The sequence below is a fragment of the Pristiophorus japonicus genome, chromosome 5 (genome assembly GCF_044704955.1).
Source record: "Pristiophorus japonicus isolate sPriJap1 chromosome 5, sPriJap1.hap1, whole genome shotgun sequence".
Lineage (NCBI taxonomy): Eukaryota > Metazoa > Chordata > Chondrichthyes > Pristiophoridae > Pristiophorus > Pristiophorus japonicus.
Window position 1 is genome coordinate 269957726 of NC_091981.1, and position 12917 is coordinate 269970642.

At 46.4% G+C, this 12917-nt stretch overlaps 1 protein-coding gene across 5 annotated transcripts in view; it reads right to left on the reverse strand.

Moving 5' to 3' along the window:
- The window catches only part of rbm33a (RNA binding motif protein 33a), a 203636-nt gene that overhangs the window by 23458 nt on the left and 167261 nt on the right, over nucleotides 1-12917 (reverse strand). The gene's annotated exons all lie outside the window — the stretch shown is intronic.

Here is a 12917-nt window from a genome sequence, read left to right on the forward strand (position 1 = left end):
CCCTGGTGCATATAATTGAGCACTGGCCTCAGAGGTAATTTTGCATGCAGCCGACAAGATATCCACACTGTTACACCGGAAGCTATGGCCTGGATATCCAATACAGATGTTGACATTTGATTTGCTCTGCTACTACCATATGAAAGAAGAAGAATGCATTACTTTTTGAACTTTTTGAACACTTAGAAAGGATGCCTCATAAGCAGATGATGTTTTAGAGCATTCCACAATAAGGAAAGGAATATGGTGAGCATAGGGAAAGGCAAAAAAAAAGACTAGGATGGAGAAATTAAAAGTCTGCTCAAGAGGTCGACTTCGAGGGGTTTTTTGAAAGCAGAGCAAGATGGAGGGAACGAAGAGTTCCACACGACAGACACAGCAGCTGAATAATCCGGTGGATTATGGTGGAGCAGAAGGAGCAAATGGGTGAGAAATTCAGTGTTAAGAGTGGAGTATGCGTGCATAGATGAAAGACTAGACACAGTCACAAAAGTAGGGGCCAGCAAAACCATGAAGAAATTTGAAGATGCAGTTAAGAACGCTGAATCAATATACTGGCGCATGGGAAGCCAGTGGAGCTTGGACATGGGTACTGGGAGCGTGAGACTTAGTGTAGGTAAGATGCAGTCTGCGGTTATGTTGATGATTGATGTTGAAAGGCCAGCAAGTAGAGCATTAGGGAAGTCAAGTCTTAAAGTGATGGAGGTGACCGAAAAGTTGGCAGCGAAATGGGATCTTTAGGGATAGATCTAGAGTTTCATGGAATTGACACTAGATGGGGGGAGGTGCTAATGGGAGAAGGAAGTTTTCGCTCTCAGGTCTTGAAACTGAACAGGCAATTGTATTTCCAGCAAAGACTTCCCTTTCCTCCCTGGCACGATCACCTCCAGAGTCCCTCAAGGACCTTTGCTGGCCGCTTCCTCATCTACATGTTGCCCTTGGTGATATAACCCACAGGCACGACGTCAGATTCCATATGTACGTTAATGCCCTCAGCTGTACCATGACCACCTCTGCGCTGTCATGTTGCCTGTCCGACATCAACCTGAACATTGGGGAAAGCCACTGGTTTCAATCCTCACCATTAATTCCATTCCCCTGGCCAGCTGATTCCACTGCCCTCCCTGGAGACTCCACCAGTCTGAATCAAACCGTTGCAAAACCTTGGCGTTCTATTTGATCCAGAATGAAGCTTCACTGCAACTCCAACACATTCCTTCCTGACCTCATAACCCTTGATAGATTCCAACCTGTACAAAATACAGCTGCCCCACACCAATTCTCACGTGCCTATCACCTTCTGGCTTTGTTGATTTATACTGGTGCTCTATCCTCTAACTTATTAAATGTTCATCTTCAAATCCCTCCAGACTTGCTTCACCCCATCTTTGCAAACTCCTCTGACTCATCCCCTCCCACACCCTTCAGCCTTCTGACTGGGCTTTTACATAACCCACCCCCATCCCCCTTACTCTACCACACAAGTGTGCCAGGCAATGACTATCTCCAACAAGAGAGTGTGTCTAGTCACCCTTTCTTGACATTCAATGGCATTACCACTGTTGAAACCACCACCATCAACATCTTGGGGGTCACCACGGACCAGAAACTTAACTGGACCAGCCACATAAATACTGTGGCTACAAGAACAGGTCAGAAGCTGGGTATTTTGCGGAGAGTGACTCGCCACCTGATTCCCCAGAGCTTGTCCACCATCGACAAGGCAGAAGTCAGGAGTGTGATGTAATTTTCTTGGATGAATGCAGCTCCAACAACACAAGAAGCTCAACACCATCCAAGACAAAGCAGCCCGCTTGACCTTATCACCTTAAACATTCACTCCCTCCACCACCGGCACACCGTGACTAAAGTGTGTACCATCTACAAGATGCACTCCAGCAACAAGCCAAGGCTTCTTCGACAGTACCTCACAAGACCACAACCGTTACCACCCAGAAGGACAAGGGCAACAGGTGCATGGGAACACCACCACCTCCAAGTACCCCTGCTAAGTCACACACCATGCTGAAAATGTTCCGTGTAAGCTGCGTTTTGTTCTGCGCAGCCAGTTTCTTTTAATGCGCGGTCCCTTTAAATTTCTGGGTATTCGCAGTACTTATAATTGAAAAGCCGGTGAACGGCCTGTGTGGAACCTTTCCCATTACTGCGCGGCCTCGAAATGAACACTGCATGCTGACTTGGAAATATATCAACGTTCCTTCCTTGTCGTCGCTGGGTCAAAATCCTGGAAAACTCTCCCCAACAGTAACTTCACCACATGGTCTGCAGCGTTTTAAGAAGGCCGCTCACCTCCACCTTCTCAAGGGCAATTAGAGATGGGCAATAAATGCTGGCATTGCCAGCAATGCCCACATCCCGTTAATGAATATAAAAACATTGGTAGCAGAGCTATCTCAGCTCTACTATCCAGAACACGCTCAACCAATGCGGGCAGAAAAAATTAAAAACTAAAGTTGTTGCTATAAAATAAGACTTGACAACTGGGGCACACGGTAGAATAACGTAACAGCATAAAACCACAGCTAACAGGAGAGAAAACATTTGAAAAATAACAACAAGTTGTATTTATATAGCGCCTTTAACGTAGTAAAAGCTGGAGGAGGTAACAGAGATAGGGAGGGGAGAGGCTATAGAGGGATTTGAAAACAAGGATGAGAATTTTAAAATCGAGGCGTTGCTTAACCAGGAGTCAATGTAGGTCAGCGCGAGCATAGGGGTGATGGGTGAGCGGGACTTAAGTGTAAGTTAAGACACGGGCAGCCAAGTTTTGGATCACCTCTAGTTTACGTAGGCTTTGAATGTGGGAGGCCAGCCAGGAGTGCATTGGAATAGTCAAGTCTAGAGGTAACAAAGGCATGGATAAGGGCTTCAGCAGCAGCTGAGCGGAGACAAGAGCGAAGACAGGCGATGTTACAGAGGTAGAAATAGACGGTCTTCGTTATGCTGTGGATACGTGGTCAAAAGCTCATTTCAGGGTCAAATATGACACCAAGGTTGCGAACAGTCTGGTTCAGCCTCAGACAGAAGTTGAGGAGAGGGATGGAGTCAGTGGCTAGGGAACGGAGTTTGCGGCGGGGACCAAAAATAATGGCTTTGATCTTCCCATTATTCAATTGGAGAAAATTTCTGCTCATCGAGAACTGGATACATCAAGATCACAGTTCTGACGAAGGATCATCAGCCTGAAACGTTAACACTGTTTTTCTCTCCATAGATGCTGCCTGACCCGCTGAGATTTCCAGCATTTTGTATTTTTATTTCAGGTTCCATACTGTATTAAAGCACATGTTGCTTTCATGCACGGCAGTGAGCAGAATCTTGAACACATCAACTAGGATTCTAATCAATTAAGTCAAAAATGATGGTTGCCCATTTCTCGAAGAAACACCACCAACAAACTTGGTTTAAAATGTGGCAACATATTTCTGAAGCTGTGCGGCAGCAAATTAAGTCTCCGCATACAGATGGACAGATTAAAACAAATCCGTCTCCTTTCATCGACCAAGCAGGATAATTAAGGATGAGCAGGAACTCTTAAGAAGGCAGCAGCTGAAGGCCATACAAAATGTGCATTATATAAAAGGCATTTCATACTGTGTGTGTTAATGAGGAAGCCATGCACAACTGTTGATACAAAATCTGCAGGTTATCGAAGAGTTCTAGTAATACAATACTACTTGACAGCATTTATTAAATTTTGGCTTTGTGACAAAAGCTTCCACTTCAAGTTTGTCAATTATGTTTTTTAATTGCACAATGAGTGATCATTCTGTACGTGTGCAGCAGGGGAATTTTTTTTTGAGAAGTAACGGGAGACATAAACCTAGAAGCATTCATTCTCTGTTGCAAACACAAATTAAAAGGTAAATTATTCACTATCAAATTCAGCAATCAGCTTGCTTTGATGAAGTTACACTCCACACGTCTACCTAACTGGAAATATTGGTGTTATATGGCCCTTGAACAAATCCTGGCAGAAACCCAAATAACGCTTCCTGCACATATTAACACCTAATTAGGGTCACATTGAAAATAGAAGAGGAAAAGAGAGAAGGAAAATAGAAAAAAGGGGAAGAGGGAGGGGGGGGGGAAGAGAGAGAGAGAGATATTGAGATTAAAGCAAAAATAAATGTGATCTTAAAAAAGGTCATTTACCAAGTACAATCTATTCTTGATAGTGCAATGTCATTTTTTGCATTAAAAATCTGAATTATCCAGTATTTCAAATTAACACAAATAACACAGGAACGATTAATTTAATGCTTAAAAGTTTCAAATCCGAAGATAATTTTGAAACAAGGAACTTCAAATTATGAATATAGAAACACAGTGAGAGAGGAAGTATTAATAAGGAGTTCAGCAGCTTTGAGAGTGGATAAATTCCCAGGCCCAGCTGAAATGTATTCCAGGCTGTTGAGACAAAAGAGGAAATAGCAGAGGCTCTGACCATCATTTTCCAAATCCTCTCTGGCTACAGGTAGGGTGCCGGAGGACTGCTAATGTGGGACCTTTGTTTAAAAAGGGAGAAAGGGACAGACAGAGTAATTACAGGCCAATCAGCCTAACTTCAGTGGTGGGAAAATTATTGGAAAAAATTCCGAGGGACAGGATAAATCTTCATTTAGAAAGACACGGATTAATCAAGGACAGTCAGCATGGATTTGTCATGGTGGAGGTTACACCTTCTTCTGGAAAGGGAAACCAGAGGCAGAACGCCGCCTTCATGGAGTCGGCTTTGCCGTCAAGAATGAGCTGGTCGACCGCCTCAAAGACTCCCCCCTGTGGGGTTAACGAACACCCTCATGACTCTTCGTATTACCCAATCCCGGAACCAATGCGCCACAGTTATCAGTGCATATGCCCCTACACTCGTTGCAACGGATGAAGCTAAAGAGGGCTTTTATTCCAACCTCGAGACATCCTTGTCCTGCGTCCCCACGGGTGACAAATTGATCCTCCTGGGTGATTTTAATGCCAGGGTCGGCAAAGACACAGCCCTCTGGGGAAGCGTGATTGGTAGAGAGGGGGTGGGGAAAATCAACTCCAGTGGTACCCTACTCCTGACAAAATGTCTAGAACATGAACTCCTCATCACCAACACGCTGTTCTGCCAGAGGGACAAATACAAGGCATCGTGGCAACATCCTCGCTCCAAACACTGGCAACGGCTTGACGATGTCATCGTCCGAGCCAGGGATTGCAAGGATGTGCGCATCACCCGCGCCATGACAGGAGCCGACGACTGCTGGACGGAACACCGCCTAATCCGATCCATCATCAACATTAACATTGCCCCAAAGCAGAGGGGACAGCAGAAGCAATGTCGCAAAAAAGTTAATGCTGGGGCACTTAAAGACCCAGCTAAGAGAGCCCTATACAGCCAGCGCCTCACAGCCAATCTGGCGTGCCTTGATGACCCAGAGATGCTGAATGCCCACAGCGCTTGGTCTGCCCTCCAGGCCTTTATAACCAGTGCCTGTGAAGAGACACTTGGTCACTCAACCAGAAAACATCAAGGCTGGTTTGATGAAAATGATCAGGAGATCGAAGAACTAAGATTGCAAGCGCAAAGCATTTCTGAGCCTCAAGCAACAACCCAACTCGGGAGCTGCAAAACAACATTACAGACGGATCAAGGCTCAGGTCCAACAAAAAACCCTGGACTTAAAGAACAGGTGGCAGATGGAGAAAGCACAGGAGATACAACAACTGGCTGACAGCCACGATATGCGAGGATTCTTCACTGCAGTCAAGGCCACCTACGGTCCAAACTTCCAAGGCCCCACCCCACTCCTGGCCAAGAACGGGGAAACACTCACCAAGGACACCGAGGCTGTCAGAGCCCGGTGGAAGGAGCACTTTGAAGATCTCCTCAATCGAGACTCTGTCTTTGACTCGAGTGTTCTCAACTCCATCCCGCAATATGCGACCCGCCACTAACTCAGTGAAACTCCAGCGTTGCACGAGGTAGGCAAAGCCATAAATCAGCTCAAGAATAACAAGGCTACGGGTGCAGATGGAATCCCTGCTGAGGCGCTAAAGTATGGTGGAGAGGCGCTGTTGGCGCGATACATGACCTCATCTCTCTCATCTGGAGGAAGGAGAGCATGCCGGGAGATCTGAGAGACGCCGTGATTGTGACCATTTTTTTTTAAAAAGGGGACATGTCCGACTGCGGCAAGTACAGGGGAATCTCCCTGCTATCAGCTACTGGGAAAGTAGCGCCAGCCCTTATACATGGCCTTTTTCAATCTTACAAAGGCCTTTGATACTGTCACCCATGAGGGTCGATGGAGCGTCCTCCTCCGTTTCGGATGCCCCCAAAAGTTTGTCAACATCCTTCGCCTGCTTCACGATGACATGCAGGCCGTGATCTTTACCAACGGATCCATTACAGACCCAATTCACGTCCAGACCGGGGTCAAACAGGGCTGCGTCATCGCTCCAACCCTCTTCTCAATCTTCCTCGCCGCCATGCTCCACCTCACAATCAACAAGCTCCCCGCTGGAGTGGAACTGTACTACAGAACCAGTGGGAAGCTGTTTAACCTACGCCGCCTCCAGGCCAGGTCCAAGATCACCCCAACCTCTGTCGGTGAGCTGCAGTATGCGGACGACGCCTGCGTCTGCGCACATTCAGAGGCTGAACGGCAGGATATAGTCAATGTATTCACGAAGGCATATAAAAGCATGGGCCTTACGCTTAACATCCGTAAGACAAAGGTCCTCCACCAGCCTGTCACCGCCACATAGCACTGCCCTCCAATCATCAAGATTCACGGCGTGGCCCTGGACAACGTGGACCATTTCCCATATCTCGGGAGCCTCTCATCAACAAAGGCAGACATTGATGCGGAGATTCAACATCGCCTCCAGTGTGCCATTGTAGCCTTCGGCCGTCTGAGGAAAAGAGTGTTTGAAGACCAGGCCTTCAAATCTACCACGAAGCTCATGGTCTACAGGGCTGTAGTAATACCTGCCCTCCTGTATGGATCTGAGGCATGGATGATGTATAGAAGGCACCTCAAGTCGCTGGAGATATATCACCAACGATGCCTCCACAAGATCCTGCAAATCCCCTGGGAGGACAGGTGGACCAACATCAGTATCCTCAACCAGGCCAACATCCCCAGTATTGAAGCACTGACCACACTCGATCAGCTTCGCTGGGTAGGCCACATAGTTCGCATGCCAGATACGAGACTCCAGAAGCAAATCCTTTATGCAGAGCTCCTTCGTGGTAAACGAGCCAAAGGAGGACAGCGGAAACGTTATAAAGACACCCTCAAAGCCTCCTTGGTAAAGTGCAACATCACCATTGACACCTGGGAGACCCTCGCCCGAGGTGGAGAAAGTGCATCCGGAAGGGCATGGAGCTCTTCTAGTCTCAACGCAAAGAGCGTGAAGAGGCCAAGCGCAGGCAGCGGAAGGAGCGCGCGGCAAACCAGCTCCACCGATCCCTTCCCTCGTTGAATGTCTGTCCCACCTGTGACAGGGTCTGTGGCTCTCGTATCGGACTGTTCAACCATCAAAGAACTCACTTAGGGAGTGGAAGCAAGTCTTCTTCGATTCCGAGGGACTGCCTATGAGTTAAGGGAATGTTGTGTTTGACTAACTTGATTGAATTTTTTGAAGAGGTAACAAGGAAGGTCGGTGAGGGTAGTGCATTTGATGCAGTGTATATGGATTTTTAGCAAAGCCTTTGATAAGGTCTCACATGGCAGACCGGTCACAAAAGTAAAACCCATGGGATCCAAAGCAAAGTGGCAAGTTGAATCCAAAATTGGCTCAGAGGCAGGAAGCAAAGGGTAATGGTTGATGGTGTTTTTGTGACTGGAAAACTGTTTCCAGTGGGGCTCCACATGGCTCAGTTCTAGGCCCCTTGCTTTTTGTGGTATATATCAATGGTTTAGACGAATGTTGGGGGTATGATTAAGAAGTTTGCAGATGATACTAAAATCGGCTGTGTGGTTGATAATGAAGAAGAAACCTGTAGACTGCAGGAAGATATCAATAGATTGGTCAGGTGAACAGAACAGTGGCAAATGGAATTCAATCCAGAGAAGTGTGAGGGGAGGGCTAACAAGGCAAGGAACTACACATTAAATGGTAGGACACTGAAGTGTAGAGGAACAAAGGGATCTTAGGAGTGAATGCCCACAGATCCCTGAAGGTAGCAGGCCAGGTAGTTAAGGTGGTTAAGAAGGAATATGGAATATTTGCCTTTATTAGCTGAGGCACAGAATACAATAGCAGGGAGGTTATGCTTGAACTGTATAAAACACTAGTTAGGCCACAGCTAGAGCACTGCATGCAGTTCTGGTCACCACATTACAGGAAAGATGTGATTGCACTAGAGAGGGTACAGAGGAGATTTACGAGGATGTTGCCTGGACTGGAGAATTTTAGCTATGAGGAAAGATTGGATAGGCTGGGTTTATTTTCTTTGGAACAGAGGAGGCAGAGGAGAGACCTTATTGAGGTGTATAAAATTATGAGGAGCCTAAATAGAGTGGCTAGGACAGACCTATTGCTCTTAGCAGAGGGGGCATAGATTTAAAGTACTTGGTCGAAGGTTTAGAGGGGATTTGAGGGGAAATTTCTTCACCCAAAGGGTGGTGGGGGTCTGGAACTCACTGCCTGAAAGGGTGGTAGAGACAGAAACCCTCACCACAATTAAAAAGTAGTTAGATATGCACTTAAGTGCCGTAAGCTACAGGGCTACAGACCAAGAGCTAGAAAATAGGATTAGGCTGGATAGCTCTTTGTTGGCCAGAGTGGACACGATGGGCTCGAAATGGCCTCCATAATGCTGTGAATTTCTGTGATTCTATGAATATACAATATAGGGAGAATACCACACAACCATAGAAGTTTATAGTACAGAACAATGCCATTCGGCCAATTGCGACTTTGCTGCCTCTTTTCCAGAGTAATCCAACGCGCACACACATTGTCCGCAGCTCGTATTCCAGCTCTGCGTTGTGGTCAACCAGCTCCTACATGCTGCAGCAGTGACATTGCCTGCCCTGCCATCCTTAATGTATTTCATTAATTAAGTTTTCAAATTTTGTTTTTAAGTGTGTGCGTGGGGGCGGTGCGGGGGCAGTGTGAGGTGTGCGCGTGCGTGTGTGGGGCTGATGTGCGTGTGCGCGCGTGTGAGCCTGGTGTGCACATATAAAAATAACCCAGCATTGGCCCCTGGATTAAGCCACTTCCAGTCCTTGTCTCTTTTTGACATCACTTACCCTAACTCTCTGTTCTTCCTGCCCATCAATCAATGTTCTATCCATACTGGTATTCCATTTCCTTCATCGATCTAATCAGTCACCTCTTCAAAAAAAGTTATATTATTTTTCAAACACAATTGTCCAGCAAATTCTTGTCCTTTCTTAACCCAAGCATTTCTAAACACTCACTCACTGTATACCGATTCATGGACTCAAGAGGTTAACAACATCTGACGTTAGACCAATTAGCTTAAAGTCACCCATTTATTTGCCATTCATTTCACTGGCTACTCTCTGGACCAATTAAATAATTTGCATATTTGAGGACTGAAAATTGTGCTCAGAGCCTCCGCTATCTAATTTCTGACTTATTTTAACAACCTAGGGTGAAATCCTAATAAAAAGATTGGAAGAGAAGAAAAAAGGGAGATTAGGAAGTCAATGAGTGTGTAAAAAGATTTATTTGGATATAGCGGTCACACAAATAGGGAGCATAGTTAACTATGAGATTAACATAGTTAACTGTTAATTTCAGGAAGACAGACTAGTGGGTTGAGTAGATATGTGAAATTAATTTTAATGTGAGAATTGCAAGGCGATTCATTTCAGGAGTCTAAAAGCATTAGAGATAATCTACACTAAATGGCAAAAGTGGAAAAGGAGAAGATCATCAGAGACTTAGGACATCAGATATACAAATCTTTAAAAATGGGAGAAGTTGAAGCTGTAAAAAACATATTGGATCCTAGGTTTTATCAATAAGGACATAAGAGTAAAAAAGCAAAGTCTAATGTTAAACCTACACAAATCATTGATTAGGCTGCTGTTAGAATATGATGTGCGATTTTGGGTGCCTTATATTAATCAGGATCAAGGCGAAGGAAGATGCAAGAGATTCACTGAGGTGATAAAGAATGAGAACCTTCAGATATGAGAAGAGACTAGAGAAACCAAGGGCTAGACTTTCCATGATGATCGGTGTCACCCAAAAATGGGCGATATTTCCAGCCTTAGTGCTTTTTTAAAATTTTAGGATCGCTGGAATATCGCCCATTTTAAAAACTGCTAGTTTCACCTTTTTAATTTGGGTGATAGCCTCAGCGATGTGAAGTGAGCCGTAGCAATATATCCAGTCGTGCAAGGCTGGCGTCCATAGCAATGGCCAGTCTGCGCGTGCGTGTTTTTTTTTCAGGCAAAGAACTTTTCCCGCAATTCGGGAGATCAGGGGTCATCTGCGCAAGGGGAGGCCTTTCAACGAGAGTGGATTTTGAAGGAATGCTGAACCTAAAATGATGGAGATGCTCCAGGAGGATTCGAGGAGAGAGTCTGCAGGAAGGAGGAGGGCAAAAGCCTTTTCAGACGAAGCTAATAAGGCCTTAATCAATGAGGTGGTGACTCAGTGGGGCCAAGTAACCCGGGGTCAGCGTGGGAAACCTCCACCTTGGATTTATCAAAAAATATGGGGGGATATCGCCACTCTCGTTTCATCGATGGCCCATGATGGGCATGAGGCAGACCAATGCCGCAAGCGCTGGAACAGTCTTGTCGCATCGGCAAGAGTAAGTATTAAATTTAAAATTGTAATGATGCACTGACTCATTAATTAGAATGTATATCTGCCGGATTGTAATTAAGCTGGGTAATCTTGGGTAGCTTCCCTGTTAAGATTTGGACTGGGGTCAGAACCTGCACCCTTTAACTCTAATTTTGCTAAGATGCCTTAAACTTAATCGACCGTATTATTACTTAAACGCTTTGATTGAAAATTGTGGCCAAAAGAATGACTGGAAACAGACAGATCGCAAATACTCGGCATTTCTACCACTTTAGTTTAGGAGGAGAATTATTAAATTATATCGCTGCTCGTGTGCTGTGAGCAACTCTTTAGCTTGGGCACCGTCTCCTTTTAGGTTAGGTTGGTGGATGGGTCACGACTGAGCACTAAGGGCTCCGATCAGCTTTACCCAGACTGTGTCAGTCTCTCCGGCTGTTGTCAGTCACACAGTGACCCAGCCTGGATTGGGGGGGAGCTGTCCCTGCTCACTCTCTGCCCTGGGACACTAGCTCCGGCCACACGGAGGTAGCACAGCCCAGGGACATGGTGTGCCACCCCCACCATTACGGTCCTGTCATTGCTGAGTTCACCATCGGTCCTCATTCGCCGCCCTCCCCCCCTCGGGGACCTCCATTGATTCCAATAAACCGCCTTCCTCCCCATAGGCGCCAAATGGCGCGGCCCATGGATGGGGCCTTCCCTGGAGATTGTACACGAGATGTTTGGTGTCAAGCATCAGTTCCTAAACACGATCTTATTAAATATTTTCTCTGAACGTCGATGTTACAACCATGCATCTATTGGATACAAACCGTATTAGCATATAACTTTAACAATGAATAGCATGTAGAGTGACTCATTGTGGATTACAATCTCTGTTGTGTTTCCGTAATAGTACCTAGCCAATTAGCTTATGCCATGCTTTTGCCACCTTTGCAGAGGAAGATATCTAAGAATCAGGCAGAGCGGAGGCGGACCGGAGGAGGGCCTGCTGAGCTGCACCCTCTCACCAACCTGGAGGAGCGTGCTGTAGCCTTAGTGGGCAGCCATAATCGTTCTGCCAGCCATGTTGGTGCAGATCCCATTGTTGTGCCAAGTGAGTAATGTGTAAAGCAATGTAAACCAGTGGTAATTTAAAGTAATTTAATGGCATTGGTTACAATATATAAATGATACAATGTTATGCATGCTGCTTCTGTACTCTGTTAATCATATGTAACTTCTCTCGTTCACATTTATTGCAGTAGTGTTGCTCCTCGTGCAGATGCCTGTGCAGCGCAAGCATTCTCATGTCTCCCCTTCTCTTCGACCAACCTCAATTATGTTTTCCAGCTCCCCAGACACAACGGGAGGTCCCTGCAGCAACACCAGTACCGCTGCAGGTCGTGCACACCATGGGTGACGAAGAGCAAACCGAGGAGGAAGAGGATTATGAGCCCGAACTGTCATCTGTGGTAGCTGCAGCCACGTCATCCTCAATGGATGAAGTAGCGAGGCCAAGTGGCTTGTAGCAGGCCACTCCAAGTTGTCCAGTGCCCATGCCGACCCCGCGGAGCTCGAGTCGGCGAGGTAGGCATGTGCTGCGACGGGCAGATGTCAATGAGGACACGATGTCACTGTCGAGGGCAAGCGCCGACATAGGTCGAGAGCTCCTTCAGGCGCTTGGTGGGTTGACACTGTCTGCCAGAATAATGGAGGGCATGGGGCAGATAGTTGCGGCAATGGGATGAATGACCGACTGTTGATGCCTTACGGCACGTGATAGTTTCGGGATACGACACTGCACCCCAAGGTGCCGTACCGCCAACCAGCACAATCGATGCGAGACAGGAGGAAGAACTTCCTTCTGACTCGGAAGACGTTTCTTCGCAAACGTCTTTTCCTCAATCCACTGAGGTCATTCTGCCAACATCGAGTTCATTGTGGTGTGCTGCATGTTGCATAACCCATAGCAAGGTTATGCAACATGCAGCACACTACAATGAACTCAGCGACCTGTTCAGGGTGGTATTGTAGGTTGCCTCCTGAGCGCTGCTTCAGAACTCCAATTGTCTTTGACGATATTGCGTGTGGCTATATGGCTTTCGATGTAGCGCTTCTCAGCTTCTGTC